The sequence below is a fragment of the Dermacentor albipictus genome, chromosome 3, assembly GCF_038994185.2.
Source record: "Dermacentor albipictus isolate Rhodes 1998 colony chromosome 3, USDA_Dalb.pri_finalv2, whole genome shotgun sequence".
NCBI classification, from domain to species: domain Eukaryota; kingdom Metazoa; phylum Arthropoda; class Arachnida; order Ixodida; family Ixodidae; genus Dermacentor; species Dermacentor albipictus.
The window spans coordinates 44,055,859-44,075,729 of record NC_091823.1 but is presented as its reverse complement, the minus strand read 5'-3'; the positions used below and the strand labels follow the sequence as shown (position 1 = coordinate 44,075,729).

Genomic DNA, 19,871 nt, shown 5'->3' with positions numbered 1-19,871 from the left:
AAGATGCGCTCAATGCAGCGACCAAGTTAGCTAATACGTAAAACTGCAAATGTTTTCACATTCACTGAGAGCTCACGTATATGACTGATGATTGCACGTCTCGTCTTAAAGCAACCGAAACGGCTGGTTTAGCCTTGAAAGCTGGTTACAATATATAAGCAGTTTACAGCTACATGCACTCACCAAATGTCTTTTTTTTTTTCTTTTACATGTGCGCGTGACTTGAGGCGATGCGGTTTTGCACAGCACAGATGAACTGTACAGTCACGAAAACCTCAGCTTATGCAAACTAAGTGAAGTTACACCGCGTCACATCCGTCATCAGAGTCGGTGTTGCCGAAACCGTGTGACATAACAAACGTCAATATTCACTTTTTTCATTCGTTTTTACGTGTTGTCAGAATAGACGTCTGTGTTCCATACTTGTTACATTTAGAGATAATTGAAATTCTCTGCACTGTAAAGCGCGACAACCGCCCATGCTGGCCACATTCTCAGAGACCTTTCTACGTATATCTCACCATGGTATATATATAAGGGCAAGAGTTGCTGCGCCATACATCGAAAAAGCTGGTCAACACCTGATCTGTTATATTTCCGTCAGCTTTCTTGAGCCTGTCTTCGCAAGAACCAAGTTTGTCAATGCCTAAATACTGTAGCGGCTGAAACTATGTTGCGTATAGCGCGATCAAATTGAGTGGGAAGGACGTGTCATGCAGAAAGTTTGCTTCCGTATATATATACACGTCACACTTGCTTTCATGCCTGTCAACTCTCCCAAAATTTTTCATGATGTTTACGAATTCAGGCTCGTTCAAAAACGAATGTTTTTGTCAGGTTTTACGAAACATTGCATTTTGTTTGAGAAAGAGTTTCGTTCGTCAGTCTCCGATCCCATACCCTCGAAAGCGTTCTGATTGTGAAACGGCGCGATAGCTTTTGCTATACGCGCAAGTTTATTCAGCCAAGTACCCTAAGCAGGCGAAATCAATGTCGCTGTGATCTAAAAAACAGTGTGCTGCTTGTAACTTCGTGCTGATGCAAGTTTGTTGCTGCTTGCCTGCAGCGTCTATAGAGCAAATCATCGTAAATATTGTGAGTATATATCCATCCATATATCCTACAAAATGTTTGCGTTCATGACAAAGTTCTTTTAATGCATGTTATTCTCCCTCTTCCTTCCTTCCAGTGCTGTTTCCGCCGGATTTTTTCGAACCTCTTAAGTTCCCAGCATGCAAGTTGGCACGGAATATATGCGCAGTTCTCTCCCCAATGTCATGTTTTCACGCTCTTTCTTCCGTCGTTGTTCCTTGCTTACACTCTTAGTTCTTCGCATCAATATACATCACTCATAGCACACCTTATTACATAAAAAAATTATAAACCGACTCCAGTGATGACAGAGAGAGAAGGATAGATGAAAGTCAGGGATATTACAGTATGCAGGAGAGGTATTCTGTAAGAGTCCAGGTAGTGGACGTGTCCATTTCGTGTACTGTCGGAGTTCTGATTGGCTGGGTTGGGCTGCGCATTCAGAAGCAGACAAAATGGACATGTCCACTGTATGGGTGGACTCTTACAGAACACCTCCCCTGGACTTCCCTGCACTAGGGGAAGGCGAATAAACTATTAAGACAATGATAGTAAGTCAGTAGCTGATGGGCACTGGAGTCGCAGATTTAATGAAAATTCTCGGCACTGTGTCAAACGCTGTCGTCAGTCCCGCGGCCTTCAGTATAATGGCAGATATACCACTTTCGTAGCTTTCTGCAAGTTCAGTATGCGAGACCATGGTCCCAAGTTCTTGTCCACCGAGACAAGTCTTCCGTCTTGCTGATTTAGAGCGGCGCAGAGGACGAACCTTTAATGCCGAAGAAACTATGTAGGACGCGTTCCACCCAGTATACTGCCCACATACAAAGCTGCTATAATGTATATATACTGTGCATGCAAGGGCGAAACACGCCATCACTCATGGCGGTGTTGCGTAAACACGTCGCACTCTGAGCAGTGCAGTTCGCATTGTTCTGAAATTCACTTTGCGCCCAGTCTGCAGACGGCGGCCGAGAGGAAACACGCTCGCAGCGGAGACCGCAATTTGGGGACGCGTAACAGCGCGGGCCATTCTCCACGGCGCCTTCTCAATGGCCTCCCTCTTGCCTCCATGCACAGACGCGGGCGCGGAACCGCTTGGTGCTCTCGCCGTCTCGTTTTCAGTTTTCGAAAGGCAAGGAGGACGACACACACACACAAAAGAAAGACTTCAACTCTCAGCAGGAGGTGGGAGGTGGTATGAGTGCTGCGGGGGTGGTGGTCAAGAAGTACCTTTTTTTATACTCTTCGTCTCAGTAACTCCGTGCAGTGTGGCGGAGGCTACACAGCTGGATACGAAAACGGGCTCCGTGTTTTCGTTCTCGGCGCATTGCTGCGTTTATTTTTCTTTTCGGTAGTGTTCATCAAGGGAGCGTAGCTCTGTCTGCACAGTTCTACTGTGCAGCGTTTACCCTTCCGAGAACCCTTTATAATCGTCGCGCACTGAGGGATTGGCGGTATAGACAGCGGCCACGTCCGTCTCCGGATTCTCGTTTTTTTTTCGTTGGCTGACGCCATGGGTGTGTATAGCTTCCGCTGCACTGCACACACAGTTGCAGAGAAAGAAACTACGCACACGCGTGTGTTTCTGAGAGAAAGGCAAACACTTTACGCATGGTTACAGCGCGTATACGCGAGCCGCGCGCATGTAACATATACACTGCGATGGCGGGCAGGCGCTACAGTGGCGCGGTTCCTTACGCGCACCGACAACAACGGCACCGTGCGCCGCTGGTAACGGCACACTCGCTAATGGTCGCCCCGCAGGGCTGCAGCCGATGCAGGATCGCGGCGGCGGCTCGGTATATAAGTGTGGTGCCGGCACGCGCAGCTTCCTCTATACCGAGCACGGCGGCGGCTGGAAAATGAAGCGCCCCTTCGCGGAACGTCCATTCTGAGAACGACTGCTTCTTCCAACCATTGTTGCGTAACCGAGCCACACCATCCTCTACCGCGGGGCCCCTCGAGGGCGTGTGTGAGCGAGTGTGTGTGTGTGCGTGTGCGCCGTTTCTTGCGTCCTGCCTCACCAAACTCTCGTGCACGCCGTGTCAGTGCGTGCGCCTCCCTTCACCCCCCCCCCCCCCCCACTCCTTTCCTTACTTCCAGAGAAGAAGATGAATAAGGAGGCTAGAACTCCTTGCAAGGTGCGCGCACCGCACATGTAACCGCGAAATGATCGCGGACGCGAGTCTGCGACTATAGGCTCTCCCTCGCGAGTGCTCGTTATAGACCAAGCTTTGCACATTATGTTACATATTGCCGTTTTATCCTTTGCATAGTTCATCCCTTGTTGTCATTTTTGTGTATTCGTTATAGACAACCAAGAGTAGAAAGCCGGCGACGAAAGTTGCCGACGTTTCCAAAATTTAATTGAATGAATCAAATCGAACCGTGTCATAATTAGCTCGGAAGTGATTGCCTAAGGCATCGTCCGCACATTTATATTCACACGCATGCGGAATTTGTGTGGAAGTGGTTTAGTAACGTCCTTGCAGTCGGCTTTTAAGGAAATATACACGGTCTAATGTCTAGACTGTTGCCCATGAAGACGACGAAAAGTACCCGTAAACTGCCTCTCGAATACCGCTGTAGCTGCGAGGTTAATAGATCATCGGAGGGGATATATGATCTATTGCTATATTTACAACCTCACCCACGATCTGACATGAAAATTCAGGGTACAGCATCAGCATACTGACACAGCACACCATAAGATATATCTTGATCTCTGTGTTTACGCAACCGAAAGTGAGTTTTACCATTACAAAAATGAGTGGACGAATACATTGTATACACACACGTGAAGATAGTGGTTTCTACCTAACCGTGCATTGGTCATTAAACGAAAAAAAAAAAGGTGTTGCATGCGCATTTAACAGTCGTTGTTAAGATCCGACTTGAGGTGCAATTATGTTCCTGAGCTCTCTTCAAATATATATGTGAGGATGCTGAATAGACCATAAATATGATGGTTTGGCGATCATATTTCCATATTCTATCACATCGATAGTATATATCTAATATACACATCTCTCCTTCATGTGGATATACTGACGCAGGACCTTGGCGCCGAAACCGAAAACACGGTGCACAACAATTTCTTCTCGTGGTTATGCGCATTCAAACACGCCTTCTTCCTTGAAGTATACATATATATACGTAACCAAGCTTGTATAGACTCTTGCTTACATGGGACGGCGTTGTTGCGCCATGCATGCGCTGGTGCGTTGTCGTGCGCTGCTTCGACTCGTGCCTATACAGCACGCTTTCATCTACCATGCTGACTAGGGCCGGACGTTTGGGTTTTAAGGAAGACCGCATATCTGATAGACAAGGCTAGTGTAAAAAAGTGAGCACGTAATGGTTTTCAATGGGGCCATTAAGACTAATTGCGTTATGTCATTCAAGTGTTCGTGCGGACGCGTACATCTTCATCGCGAAGTTACTCAAAAACTTGTAATGTGCAATATGGCTGAAAATACATAGAATTGTATTATCCCTTCAGCAGTTCATGCCGTGTTTGTTGTTTTTATGAAAGCACAGTTTACACAGGTTACTTGAATTAATGGACAGCAACAATACATCCTCGACCTCACACTGTCTGGACATCCATGATGTACTAAACTCGTAATATTATGAAAACGAATGTTTGGTTGTCTGCTACGCAGCCCACTGACGCATTGCGGGATAATGCGCTAGTGTTAATTAATGCATCTACTGTTCTTTGTCATTATGATATTGAAATTATTTTTGTTCACCTATATGTAATTTGCAAATATATAGATTGATTTATTGTTACGGTACTGAAGATATTGGCAAAATTTCTGGTTAGCCTTTTTCCGAAACAATAAATTCTATTACTGTGGAACTACTGTGAAGGTAAAGAAGAGCCAACGGGAGCGATGAAGAGTTCATGCCACAGCATGCATTCGAACACTATATGTAGCAAGCCTATTTGCAGGTATACATGACTAAAATCACTCGGCATTTCGCTAATCATTGGTTTCGGGTATGTAGATGTTGCTTAATTATATAAGACTCAGAAAACATGCCGATAAATTTGGGAAGCGCATGAGCATGGCAAGAAGTGTGCGCTATACTTTCTAAGTCTGCGAAATTCAGCTTAGGAGTCAGCAGGGTCCCGTTGCAGCCTTTGGCTTTGGGACTCTTGTCCCTGTATAGTATCTCTAACGCATTCATAACTTAAATATTAAAAAACTGACACTGAAACAAAATGCGTCAAGTCGGTGACCGCGCATTCAAAAGCACTGCAGATTTTCGTATATATGCCAACATACGTTTTCTGCAGTCAACCGTGACCAATGACGTGATGTTTTTGTTGCCTCCTCGAGAAAAAATTCAGAATCTTTCTGAAATCGAGCAATATCGAAAGCGACAATAGAACACCACATCCCCATGATCAGTTATGTTGCGACGCAATCGATATCGTGCGTTAATAGCGTTTTAAATAGCGTTATATGCCTGCAGACACACGCCATGCTTCCTAGCATTGCGGCATTTAGTTGTTCCGCCTGGAGCCAGGTTTCAAGTTGTTACTGTTACGATTTGCTTACATTTAACGTCCCGGCGTATATTTATACCGCACGCTTGTGTATAAGAATAGTAGTACTATAGTATAGTAGACAATGCGAAAGACAAAAGATTTAATCATTACTCAAGAGCATATCAGCCATCGCGAGCATGGGCATGTATACAGAATGTATTTTACAGACTTTTTACCACCCCATGCATGCATCCATGCCCAAGAGAAAAAAACCGAACCCCCTACACCTTTTCCTTGCATGTGACCAGCACTGATCGGTTTGTTAGTTGGTTGTTTACTTGTTTGTCTGCGTGCATACTTTGCGCGACGGGGGGAAATCCTTGTTTCCTGTTCAGAGCTGTCGTTTTCTGCATAACCCATCACTCCTTTTTATTTAAACGCACACATAACGAGACGTCGCCATCCTTACACGTCGCCACCTATATATACATACTCCCAAGCTTCTCGGCCATCACCTCAACGTCGCCACCTTCCTCTTTCCTCTGCGTTCGTTGCTTCACGCGCCCTTACAAAAAAAAAACATCGAAAAAAGAAGAAGAGACGTGCCAACGGCGCTGCAGCTGCCAAGAAGGTCCGGCGGATTCCGGGGCCCATTTGGAAAAAGCCTGAGGTATGCGCGTGTTTGCGAAAGATGCCGAGCGAGAAGCGCGGCGGTTGCGATTCTGTCGCCGCCGCCCCGTCAGCGCGTGCGACTCCGAGCAGCCCGGAATGCCGAACTGGCCCTGCAGGCGGCACCGACGGCGAGAGCTACGCTCACACGGGCTTCGCGCACGACGTGAGATGGCCGATCTAAGGCGCTGGAGTGCGCGATGCTTAATTCTCGAGAGAGAACGACGACCGCCAACCGCGCACATATATATCGATTCAAGAAGCATAAGGGCGCGGCGTTGCTCCGTTCAAGCAGCATGGAGTGCATCGCATCGAATTCGACCAGCAGCTTACGCATATAACCGCCCCGGGGCTTGCTGACAAGACTGGTGCTGTTCTCCCTCTCTCTCTTTTTCTTCGGCTATAGAGCTACGTGTGCGTGGCATTGATATATGTTCGAAAACTCGAGTGAGTGCATCTCTGCGCAGCTTTTTCTTTTTTCTTTTTTTTTCATACCCGACGCAAGCGATTGCAGTCGCGCTCGCATAGATGGGCGCATACACTTCTGAGGTCACAACTGTATGGTGGTGAAGATATGACTCTAGTAAGTTATGGTAACTAACAGACCTTAGTTAATGCAGCTGACCTAAGCTGGGTGGGTAAATTACACTTCTGGGGAATACCAGAAATGGGACTTTCGTCGCATAAGCGCAGGCTTGGTAAGCCAGAAAAGAGTGCACCCGTGTTATGAAGGGACCTAGCCACACGGGAGCCACCCTCGATCCGATATGCACAATAAGAACAGGACCGGCCTAGATTCCTGCACGCATGACCATTTAAGATCGGCCGTGCTGCTTCTCCATCTTGCGCTGGTACACTGCAACGAAGTGTAAGATATGCATCGAGCACTTCATCTGGTCTTGCAAAGTGTTTCTGTTCTAAGAGGAAGAGGCTTCGTGGACAGCATGGGCAGAAAATGGTTTCATCACGAGCGTGCAGAACGGCTACAGTTTTCCTGGAAGGATTGGGGATAATCCGCAAGGAATTGTCGCGCATTCTGCTCGCATTTTTGTGAGAGAGTGGAACGATCGGCTCGTATGAACATATTTATGCTTTGTTTTATTGAGTTATTAAGTGTAGTACATACACGAAGATACAGGAGATACAGATATTGATGGCACAGAAAAATCTAGACGCTCAGACGAAGCGAGTGCTGCGGGTGAGTGTGCCCGGCTATACCCCGCCAGTTGCAACGCCATAATCGCCACTATATCACCGGGCCAACTTCGCGTTTCCGCACGGTATATAGGCCGCGGATGTTGACAGTATCCGATCGGGGCTAATTAGCTGTTCATCCGCAAGCAAAGATTACATTGCATTCGGAAAAGATCAAATACTCCATAAATAATTTTTCCCCCGCAAAAGTACATGTCAAACGCGCGAAAATAAATTGACAGCCATGACATTACGCAGGCGTATTGAAGCTTCTGGTAAGCGCGAAAAATTATCCGCTATAGTGATCAACCTCTTAGACCACCAGATAAACGTAGAAATAGGTTTCACGGAATATTAAACAGCTTCAAATCTATCAGCGGCATAAATATGAATTGAATTGAAGTTTATTTAAAATAGGAAAGTGCACAGGAAATGTTGTACAAGAGATCTGGATCCCTAGCTCAAGGCTAGTTGGGATCCATGCTAGTTATTAATTCACAATCGTAACATCAATACGAAGAAGTAAAAATAAGTCATATATACATAAACATTCATTTAAAACACGAGGCAGGGTACGTGTATTAGCTACGAGAAAACCACAAAAAGAAATTTGTATTTAGTAATTTATACACTGCAAGTGAAAAAGGTAAACATGTGTACACCATCCAGGTGAAAACTATGCAGATAATAGTAATGAGTGATAATGGGATTTCACTGATAGTGAAAAACATTTTGCTTGTTTTACTTCTGTTGGTAAGCTATTCCATAGGAGTGCTCCAGTGTTGCTTAACCTTCGCCTTCCATATACGTTATGCATTTTTGACAAGAGAAAATTTCCCTTAAGTGCGCTGCGTGTATTGCTTCTGGGATGTAAAAAATTTGATACATTCAAAGGACAGTTAGTGGTTATGCTGTTATGAGTATGCAATATAGTTTTAAGATTCAGTAATAAATTAAAAGGCAGTATATTTAAACTTTGAAACAGCGGCATTGATATGGCATTGTAGTCCGAAAAAGTCATAAATCATAAGGCCCTTTTCTGAAGAAGTAGGATAGGTTCAACATATGAAACGTACGTATTACCCCAAGATGCAATACAGTAGGATAGATGGCTATGGAATATGCTAAAGTAAGTTGTCCTTAGAGTGGCAGGGTCGAAGTAATAACGGCATTTATACAGCATAAAACAAGCCTTGCTCAACTTTTTCCACAGCAATGCAATGTGAGGCTTCCAATGAAGATGCTCGTCTAGTGTGACCCCCAAGTATAGAATTGAACTCACCCGCTCAAGGATATTATGGCTTAGAGAAAGCGAATGACAGTCTTTTAGTGGGGCTTTCCACGAGGAAGTAAAGAGAATATATTTAGTTTTATTGATATTCAGAGTTAGCTTATTTGACGCGAACCACTGGTTAACACTACGAAGTTCATTATTAGCCACTTGAAATGTTTTGTCCAAGGAGTCTAGCGCACAAAGTAGAACAGTGTCATCTGCATACATCACAGCAGAGAAGTTTTCTAAGGTATCAGGAAGATCGTTTACAAATAAAGAAAAAAATATTGGCCCTAGTACTGAGCCTTGTGGGACCCCTGTAACAATGTCAGAAACGTCGGATTTGGTATCTGCAATGGAAACTATAGTTGTTTTCTGTTATTGAGATAGCTGCGGAAAATTGAAGAGTTAGACCTCGGAAACCATAGAATTTTAACTTATTTAGCAGTATGTCATGATCCACAGTGTCAAACGCTTTTCTCACATCTAGAAATATGCCTAGGACACTGTTGTTGTTCAAGTTAGAATTTATGTAGTCAGACAGAGCTAATACCGCTGTGCTTGTCGATCTTTTAGCTCGAAAACCATGCTGGCAATAAGATAAAATGGATTCACGTTCAAGAAATGAAGTGATTCGTTGGGCGATAAGCTTTTCAAAGACGGTGTTTAAGCAACTTAAGACGGATATAGGACGGTAGTTTTCTAAGAAGTTATGGTGCCCATTTTTGTAAATCGGAATAACCTTAGCGATCTTTATTAAATCTGGATAGGTAGCAGTATACAAAGAGATCGAATATTTTTTCTAATGGCATGCACAGTATATCAGTACAATGCTTTAGGGCCACTGTGGATATTCCATCGTGACCAGTAGAATGTTTGAATGGCATGCCGTTAACTACGGACACTATCTCCTCCACTGTAATGTCCACATAACCAAATGAGTTTGTCGTCCTTTCTGGGTAAGTAATGGATGAAAGAAGAGGTACATTATTAGATATTGCGTGACCAATCATACAGAAGTACGAGTTAAACGACGAGACTAAGGATTTCATAGATATTCCTAAGATTTTCAAGTCTGGCATTGTGTATTCTGTAACCGATGGCTTAATTACCGAGTTGAGAATGCGCCATGTAGCCTTTGAATTACCAGAATCACGGACTATTAAATTTGTGTAATACTCTTTTTTACGAATACGTATAGCGCTAGTTACTACATTTCGAGCTAAAGAAGAAGTATACATATCAGCGGTATACATAACGACATATGGTATACAAACGAAGGACATGGGAGCGCGGCGCCGAGCCGAAATCTCGAAGCTTTGTTATGTTTGTAAGATTCACCTTGGGCATCATCGCTGTGTGAGTCGCCCGAGTTTCGACAACTGTCTGTTAAGTGGCAACGTCGAGATGGTACGTCCTTTCATTAACATGCGTATTTACGGAACTTCGTCGTAACGTCTTTACTGTGTTTTGGTCAGGATTAACACGCTGCTATAACGCTGCAGGAAAGTTACGAATAAGTGTACCGTGAATATACGCATGTTATTAGAAGGGTGCACCATCTCGACGTTGCTATAACGTTGAATTTCGGGCGGCCTTTTGAAATATCATTTTTAAAATGGCTTCCCATTAAGTTACGCTGGTGCTTCGCGGAAAAGTTCGACGATGGCCACAGGGGCAATGTCCAAAATTGCTGGGTATGAGACAGCAAGTTCCCAGCGGTCTGTTATCCAGCAAATACAACAATACTGACGTCCTGACGAAGTGCTCCGGAATCAATAACCTCGCCACTGCATCTGCACTTGCATGCTTCGATTCAGAAAAGAAAAGAAAACAATATTCGTTTTTTTTTCGGTTTTGTTTTATCGATTTTGTACCTTCCGTTCATTAGCGCACTCGTATGTAAAGAACTTAAGACACACAGTTAAAAGATGACGCTATAGCGATTGCCGACATCCTCCTGCCTCGAAGTTAAGTATGTTTGTCTCGTCCCGGAGCTCAGGCCAAGAGTTGTACAACATGTGTCGCAGCTTGAGGGTGCTAGAGGCTCAACCGAGAAATAAATAGAAAGGGAACAGTGTACGTACGGTTCGTGCTTCTCTCCAAGCGACAAACTTATGCGTCCTGCCGATGCTCTCACGGTTGCAAGCGTAAGATTCGCTCCTCTATATTCCTGTTATTCTCACTGGGTCTATAGGTCTGTCTATATGTGTGTCCCTGAGATAATGGCATCATCAAAAAGAAGAGAAAAGGGGGGCGAGGGGGAGTATCTCGCTTATCGGAGAAGTGGGCTCTGTCATGGCAGCGACAACGGGAGGCTTCCGCCGGGAAGATGCGGGCCCCGTTTCGCATCGAGTGCGCAATATCTGTTCCCCGGCCGAATATAAACACGCGATAAAAACGAGAGATATCGCTGTTCATTTCGTCGCGTATAACCCATTCGTGCTTCCTCTTTCAATGCGAGCCGCCGTTGCCACGTCGGTAAGCCTGTACACGTGCCTTCGCACAGTTCCTGCAATGTGTTTCGCGCCTTTCGTTTAGTCGGGACCGGTTTTTAATGAAACGTGTGGTGCGCCCTAATATAGACACAAATAATATATGGAACAGAACAACGAGAAATAGTATTGCCCTCGTCTTTTGAGCGCACGATACGTTTCAATATGCTCGACCGAACCACCCAGCCTTAATAGTTGTGCTGACCACCTTGTTTTGCTTGAACAGCTGTACATTTGTTCCCTTGTGTCTTATGTTTAAGCTTTCGCCACAACATGGCGCATTATACGCCGTAATTGTACGCGATATATATATATATATATATATATATATATATATATATATATATATATATATAGTTTCTGAAGCCCCATGTCATACACCGGAATGTCCGAGGGCATATGTGCACATGCTGGGCTAGGTTGGTGCGAATTTGTTAATGAAAAAGAGGCTTCGCGTTTGTAGTGTCATTTGCGGCAGTTTCTTGCGGGTCTAGCATATTGTGAGGCTCAAAAGATTCATTTTTACCAAGTACAAGCGTTTGCTTCATATCTTTATGATTTGCACCTGGATGTGTTGTCTATATATGTTGTGGCGACGTAGTTACCTAGTTATGCAAACTATTCTTCATATCCTGAATAATAATCACTTCTCCCCAAGTTACCCCAAAACTGCGGTTGCCGCGGGTTCATAGCAGGCGCGTTGGCTGCGCGTAAAGATTTATTGACCACACATAAGCAAAACTAAAATCTGAGATATGAGCGAGACTTAGGACGTTGTGGTACAATTCAGGGACTGCGCTGAGGGACCTCAGGCTTTGCGAATTTACGTCTTTGTAGCATTGTACAGAGAGAGAGAGAGAAAGGAAAGGCAGGAAGGCTAACCAGAGGCGAGTTTGCGGTTTGCTACCCTGCACTGAGGGTGGGGGATGATATCGGGATTATAAAGACGACAGAGAGCGAGAGAAAGAAAGTAACAATAAAAAAGGGGGAAAAAACGGGTAAAAGGAAAGACAGACAAGTAACAGAAAAGGGGTTCCAATCATAGGCGTTCACACAGGTCGATCGATCTCAAGAAGCGCAGTAGCGCTTGCACGGCCTTCTGTTGCGACGTTAAGTCGCGTCGATGTTTCAAAATTCTTTCTTGCGACAGAGGCTGGTCGTCCAACTGGTTCAACACAATGGAAAGCGATTGTCTCTGCACGGTGTACTGCGGACACTGCCAAAGAACATGACGAATTGTTTCCGCGCCGCCGCAATCGCCATATATGCTGCAGTGTTAGTATTGTACAGTTCGCGTAAGATGATTGCGGAACGCTGCAGGTTCCGAGAAAAGTATCGACTTCTGTTCATGCCGTTCGGACCTGCATATACTCTAGATGAATGCAACCGTGTTTAAGTCGCTCACGCAAACTTATTCAGGCGGCGACTCGCAATCCCACGAGGCGTATATAATTCGCGCAAATCCAGCCTTCTCGCAGATGGCGTGCTTGCGCAAACGTTTCACACCGATAATACACTGTTATATACTCTGCTGTACAATTCTGCTCTGATGTCTTTCCCGCGAATGGTTGTGTTGCTGTCTGTTTTGTTGTCATGTTGCATTTCGCTACACGATGTGGTTTACTTCAATATGAGGATCGCCTTGAGTTGGGGCCCACGCAGCGTGTATATGCTGCGAGCGATTTCGCAGAATCTACGCAGCTCTCTACCAAAGCATTCTCCACGCTTCTCTTTCTAATTATTTCGAGGAGCATGGGCCAGATCACAATGCGCGTTATTTACGTATAAGCGCCACTGTGTGTGACCTGTCCTGTAGTGTGTTCTGCTTTATTCTTTGAGATTTTTCATCTTGCTCCTTCTTTCCTCTTACCTATACTCTTCTTCCTATCTTCCATTTCTATGTTTCTCTCTCTTCCTTTTTTCTGAAAAGTAGGCAGGCGTCGTGCCCCTTCCGGTGGCAGTTGCCAGCCTGCTCCTTGCTTGCCCTTTCCTGTCAAGTGTATATGTGTTTTCAAAACAAATAATAATTGTCATCGTTGTTGCCCTCGTCAGCCGTGTGGCTCGGGAAAACCAACGTGCTGTCAGTGGAAGCGAGCACTGTATACTGGCGCGTATGGTGGCGACTGACGCACTCCAAAGGATGTACTCACTTTGGTATCTGCAGCGGTTTTTAACACAGGGCTGCAGCTTCACTCTGAACTGTCAAAGCACTTAGCGTGAAGACAAACTGCTCTTAATAGAGGTGCAGTATACCGTATACATATATCCTGTGCACGCACTCTCCGCGTCATCTTCATTTAACTTGCTTGTTTTTGAAATCACTTACGGAGCACGGAGCACAAAGCGGCTCGCACTCTATTGGACAAGAGTCGCAACAACCTGTCTATCTCTCTTTGCCGACCTTCCGGGCTTCCTGTAGATAATACATATAGGAGAGCAGAACCGGCGTTTCTGGACAACAGCCAGCGTATGCTCGCGCCTTCTTATACCTCTTCACAGACTTCAGCACGCTGCACGTTTGTGAACAAATGGGTGTCGCAACGCACGAGAAGGCACAGAACATGCGCGTATTTATTCACCAACACTCCATCTCTGTTTGGCACTTGGCTTATTCTAAGCGTCCTCTTCGTGGGGTGATTTCTGGATACTTGCCCGCATTAATTAGACTGCTGCATTTTGAGAAAAGAAATTCTTCCCTATACTCTCATTACTGAGTACTGTTTCGCACAAGGTGGCCGCCACGCGGATATCTGCGCTGTACTTGCGGCGCATTCATGGCGTAACAGCGCCGATATTGCAAATCGCGATGTCTGCGCCACAAATACCGGTCCAAACGTGTTCGCCGTGCTTCCAGGTTTAAAGCGGACTGCTCGTGGTAAGCGTGTCGCCTGTGACAACAGCATCTAGCTATCGCGCGGTGCGGATGGGACGCTCGAAGCGCGACGCCTCCCCCCCAAAACATATACGCTGGAAAAAGAAATATGCCGGACCGTGCGCATTTACCGACCAAGGATTGCTGTGCCCAACGTGGCGCCCGTCTCGCAAGCTGCCTCGCACAAAGAAAGCGGGCGCCCTGCGAGCGCGCGATTCGAGAGAGCCGGGTCGTGAAGGAGATAGCGATATGGCAGGGGCACCGCGAAGAAGCCCCGCGGTACACACGTATATACTGCGGATTTGGCGCACGCGAGCGGCTCGCTCACTCGCCGGTGGTCTCCTCTCGTCGTGGCGCTCGCGCTGCCTGCCGCCCATCGATGGCCGAGCGCCAGCCGAAGCGCACACGACCAGCCGGATGGGGAGGTAAAGAAGGGTGGGGGGGGGGGGGGGACGTGCACCCGCCATCGATCGGCGTCGTCGGGCGAGGCGGGCGTCTGCGTCGGCGGCGTTGGGCCACCACCGCCGCCGCCGAAGCTGGGGGGGCTTCCCCCGACCTTGACTCACTCTTGGGCCGAGGCGGCGGACCGCTCTGTCACGCCGACGGCTGCGGCGGCTGTTTGTGCTGCTTCTGATGCGGAGCGCACGCCGCTGACGCGCACCCAAGTCGCCGCACGCGCGCGAACAAACGCGCACTCCTCGCCGCCGCAGTCTTCTTCTCTTCGTCTTCATCCCCGCGCGCGGAGGCGCCTCTCTTCTTGCTCGCGCCTGCTGCTGCTGGCGCACGCGACGACTCTTCTTTTCCTCCTCCGGGTTTCATTCATCTCCTCTCCCGCGGCTTCCCTGACACGTGAATGCGGATGGCGGCTGGCTTCTCTTTCTTGTCTTTCACGCCCGTCTCGGAGACGTCAGCGACACAATGGCGGCGAGGATTTATGGCGATTGCGGAGCCGCGTGCCCGTGCACTTCGCGACAGGTTGCCCAACACTTGCGTGCGCTAAGTGGGACGCGCGAAGGGAGCCCGAAGGGGTATGCGGGCCGGGCGTCTCGAGCAAAAGGGTGGATGAGAACGGGAAAGAATGCTCGCTTCTTTTTGCGGGCAACGCAAGAGACTTCGCGACCCGGGAGACTGAAGGGATTGCCGTTGGAGATAGCTGTCGGGACGGTGCTATATTGAAAAGAGGAGAATGGGATGGGGACGTTCAAAAGAAACGTTGAAAGCCTTGTTGCACCGAAAGACCGGTGCTCCTCGTTCCACGAGCGTGCCTAGAGCGGGCAAGTCGCCGCTCACCGTTCGGATGACACAGAGAGGCACGTGAAAAAAATAAAAGAAAAAAAAAGACCAGCATTCCGCGCGGTGCGAATTCGTTTTCTGAATATGTTTCAGGAGCGCTGGAAAAAGGAACAGAAATATTGTTTGTTCTCATGTCATAAAGATGCTTTCGATTACGAGAACCTGTCTTAGATAGCAAGCTCTCGTTTGTTAACTTTAGGAACCGGATGATTCTGATGGCTTGAGCCTGTAAGCAAACCAAATCTGCTTTTCGCGTTTACTGCGTATACGCGTATATCTGCGTATACGAACAAAGCTTCTCCAGAAAGTAGTGCAAGGAAAAAGTAAGAGGAACAAAGAAGAAACACAGTATACTAAAGACACCGAGGTAAGGGCAGCACGCTCGCATGAACCAGCCTATCTGGCAGACCTCACTGTGGTGGAGCCTTCAACGCACGGACGCTCTTATACGTCCTTGATCGGAAGGGTGTCAATGTTCCTGGCGGCCTCCGGACATAGGTGCATGCATGGTCCGCATCAGAGAAATGCCTCCTTTCTGTTCTCGTGTACTTAGTCCTGGATTCCCCGATACTGACGACAGAGACCTTATAGCCACACAGGCAATGAGGCAAGCACTTCAACTTAGCTTTTCTCTATACATATCGGCAGGACCAGCGACATGGCGTTCTGCTATACTCGCATAATACAGTGAGCTAGGGTATATATGTCGCTTTGTGGCAATACCGACGGAATGCAAAACCAGCGTTATGGTGACTACACTATACTCTAATACAACTTATATTCTTTATCGTGCTTCGTCATTGACCCGAGCTGCATGCATGCAGCGGTAAATCGATCTGGAGCAGTGAATGATAAGAATAAAATTGGGTTAGGATCGTTACATTGTACCTATACCCAGTGCATACAAGATGAGTTATACGCGCGCTGACTGCATACACCAGCCATGTAACGCGTCATGAACCGCACCGTCTAGAAAATGCTTATGCGTTTATATCTAGCACACATGCATTGCGACTGCCATAGTCACGTGTAGTTTTTCGATGACGTTCACGTTTGCGCACCTGTACATCGACGATATCGTTCGAGAGCGCGGCCTGTACGCGGCACTCATACATAATGCCTGCATTCGCCGATAGGCGGCTCCCGTGCCGGCAGCTCACGCACGTCATCGATGCGTTGCACCCGGTTATGCGCGGTCGCGACTTTTAGACTGCCGGCGCGGGACATGCACGCTATCTTTTTTCGCTCATGTTTGTATAACCAGAAGCGTCCCCTTAGAGCTGTGTCGGCGGCGTTTTTCCGGTCTTTTGTCTTTGGCATACTCCGCGTCGTCGTCCGATCTGCAGAGGCACGGGACGCTGCTCGGAGCAAACACGCTCTTTTGTTCCGATTTTCGCAGCAGCCAACGACCTCTGGCGTTCGCCTCCGCCATCCTCGCACGTCGCGCTTATCTGTCGACATGTGCTCGCGCGGGAGGTCTATAATGGCAGAAAGCCTTGACGAGTCACTCATTTAGCCTCGCCGCAGGCTCTGTGCCGAGCGCCTTCGCGGCAGATACACTGCATGCAAGCTTCGCACGAACGGGGCATCGCGAGCTGGAAATGTTCCCCGCGCTGTTCGCGATATGCGTGCGCTGTTTATATGTCCCCGTTTCCGGAGCGCTTTCTTTACGTTTTTTTGCCTTGTTTTCTAGGTCGTTACATGCATACCACGTGTGCAAAACGGGAAATACAGGGCAAGCGATACAACGGCTCATTGCTTTCACTTATTGAGCATTCGGTTTTTATCACGTCGTTCCGCAACATAGGTAATCGACTTTTGGATGGTGGTTCTACGGAAACAGGTATCGACGACGCGGTTAAGAAATGTCTCTTTCTTTTCTTTCTTCTTTGCTATGAATGATCCATCAACGCTCAATTAGTCACTAGTATTTCCTACACGGTATAATAACGTCTTCATGCAGACATGTTCTCGTTTTCATGTGCTTTCATCAGAAGGCGCTTGACCGTAAAAATTCATAGATGAAAACAACGTGTCCGATAAGGTATACATATCCGGTTACCGTCCACATATTTATCTACGACTGTTAGGTGGTGCGTAGTCTGGCGAATATAGCCTTTAAGGAATATAAGACACGTGTCGCGAGTGAGTGCCTTGTTCGGGCAGCACTCGTTAAGGGATTGATATGTGCGCGATTTCCTGCCTCTTCCACAGCTGTCGCAATTTACCACATGTCATTTTGTTTTGTGCGCTTTTTTCTTGCACGCCGTTTAATGTCTCAGTGTTATCCGCGAGTGTGATCCGTTGAAACTCGGTCAGCGTATGGCCCTGTCGGCAGAAAACACTTTGCGAGTGAGTGAGTGAGTGAGTGAGTGAGTGAGTGAGTGAGTGAGTGAGTGAGTGAGTGAGTGAGTGAGTGAGTGAGTGAGTGAGTGAGTGAGTGAGTGAGTGAGTGAGTGAGTGGGTGAGTGGGTGAGTGAGTGGGTGAGTGAGTGGGTGAGTGAGTGGGTGAGTGAGTGGGTGAGTGAGTGGGTGAGTGAGTGAGTGGGTGAGTGAGCGAGTGAGTGAGTGAGTGATATTCAGTTCTGCGCCGACTAGCTTGCACGGTTGTGCTGTTCGGGACGATTAACATATTTATGAAAAAAACAGTGACAAGGCAAACAACAGTTGTTAATAAAAAAAATGAGAGGACACATTTGCACATCACGTGAAGGTCAATGTGCTAGAGCAACAGGGTAATTCAGGAAGTTAATTGTCTTTAAAATTTCGCGCTACGTAGCGTCATCGACACAGATGAACCGCAAAAAAAGAAAGCGTCTGCCTTCGATTTGCATCCTGCAAATGCGTGCAGGGTATATAAGTGAAGTATTCACTGTATTGTAATATGTTGTAATCACTCTTCACCCTGCCCTGCATGTCTATTTCCCTGCGTTCCCAATAATATATATAATACCCACAGTACGGTTGGCTAGGCGTGGCTTATTAAACCTTTTCCACTGCATGAGTAATTGCATGGCCTACCAGAGAAGGGTACCTGCCGTCGCGTCACAATAGAAGTAGTGCCACTGGAAGACCACCGGAAGCACGATAACATGCAAATGTTGAAGCAACAGTGCACGGGAGCTTCACACCTCAGCCAAGAAGGAACTGAATCTCGAACGACAAATTGAATACGCTGGTGGGTGAAACTGGTACGATCTGATGATCAAGAAATGAAATCAGGCCTAGTACCAATTAAGGAAAAATTCATTTAATCAAAGAGAAACTTGGTGCGGCACCTTTCGAAAGACACTTCATGGGTTACCCGGATAAACTATTGCACCTACTGTGCCAGAATGTTCGAATATAATACCGTATCAATATCTTATACAAGCACGCTCCATGACCAAACCTCAAGATCGGGACTACAAAGAAACACTACAACTTCTGTCCGTTTCCCAATGATGTGATCGTTCATTGTGCGAGGAGACTGGGACACGCGCGGCCTCTTTGAGCAACAAGAATTGGCCTATATTCCCCCTCTTTTTCCACACCATGAACTTGCCGCACCAGTTCTTCTTCGTTCCTTACAGATGGTCTGCGATCCAGGAGGCTATTTCTCTAGCTCAGCTTTTTTCTCCGTGCTTTCTGCGCACATCTTTGGAGAGCCGCCATGGTTCGTGGCGCGGATGCAACTTGAGGTCCCACGCCTCTGCAGGGAATGGCGTTTTCAGCGGCGGCTGCATCTCGGAAACGGACCGACTTCCAGAGTGACACAGAAGGCGATGGCACCAGCGTCTACTCGCTCAGCAGTGAGGACTTCTCCGAGGAAGCCTTCGAGCCTGTGCGCAGCCGCAAGGCGAAACCAAGACGCACCAGCAGGGCATCGGTGTCTTCGATAACGCTAGTGGTATAGAACCAGCTCGCAATACCGCAGTCAGTACGATTCCATTTGTACCAGAACTCGCTACCGTCAACCTGAGGCGACTCAACAAGCATTCTGTCTCAGTGCAACATTAATTGGTGGCGCCAAAGCAAGTCACAGACGTTAGAGACAACCCACGAAAAGATGTGTTGGCTATTGACGTTTCTTCCGCATGTTTCCGCACACTGGAATAGGCTTCCCAGGAGCATTGGTGAATGTAAAACGTCTTCAGAGTGTCTGTCTTTATTGTCACGCAGTCTGTCGTAGTATATTATGCCGTTTTCTTTAAATCTTTTGGCTAGCATTGCACTTCATGCGATAGTGTACCCTTTCCATTTCTGTCTTGCAAATGTGCACCCCATTTCACTGAAGACCGTTTTGCCGTCGAGATGACTCATCGATGTTACGTATTTTGTTACTTTTACCACCTGTGCTCTGCTGTATCAAGTTTTTGTCACATGTTCATTTTTCTTCAATTTGTCCCCCCCCCCCCCCCCCTGCAATAATGCCCTTGTGGCGCTGCAGGTACTTGTATCAATAAATAAATGAGATTGCGCTGAGCACTTTGAGTAAAG

At 47.0% G+C, this 19,871-nt stretch overlaps 1 protein-coding gene across 6 annotated transcripts in view; it reads left to right on the top strand.

Moving 5' to 3' along the window:
- LOC135898209 (protein krueppel-like) overlaps positions 1–19,871 on the top strand; it is a 184,832-nt gene that overhangs the window by 137,849 nt on the left and 27,112 nt on the right. Inside the window, exon 1 of one of the 6 annotated variants that reach the window (XM_070535406.1) lies at positions 15,845–15,999. The exons of the other annotated variants lie outside the window; for them this stretch is intronic. The gene's annotated coding sequence lies outside the window, so the exon portion shown is untranslated. Of the gene's footprint in view, positions 1–15,844; positions 16,000–19,871 lie in introns of those variants that run through there. 6 annotated transcript variants of the gene reach the window in all.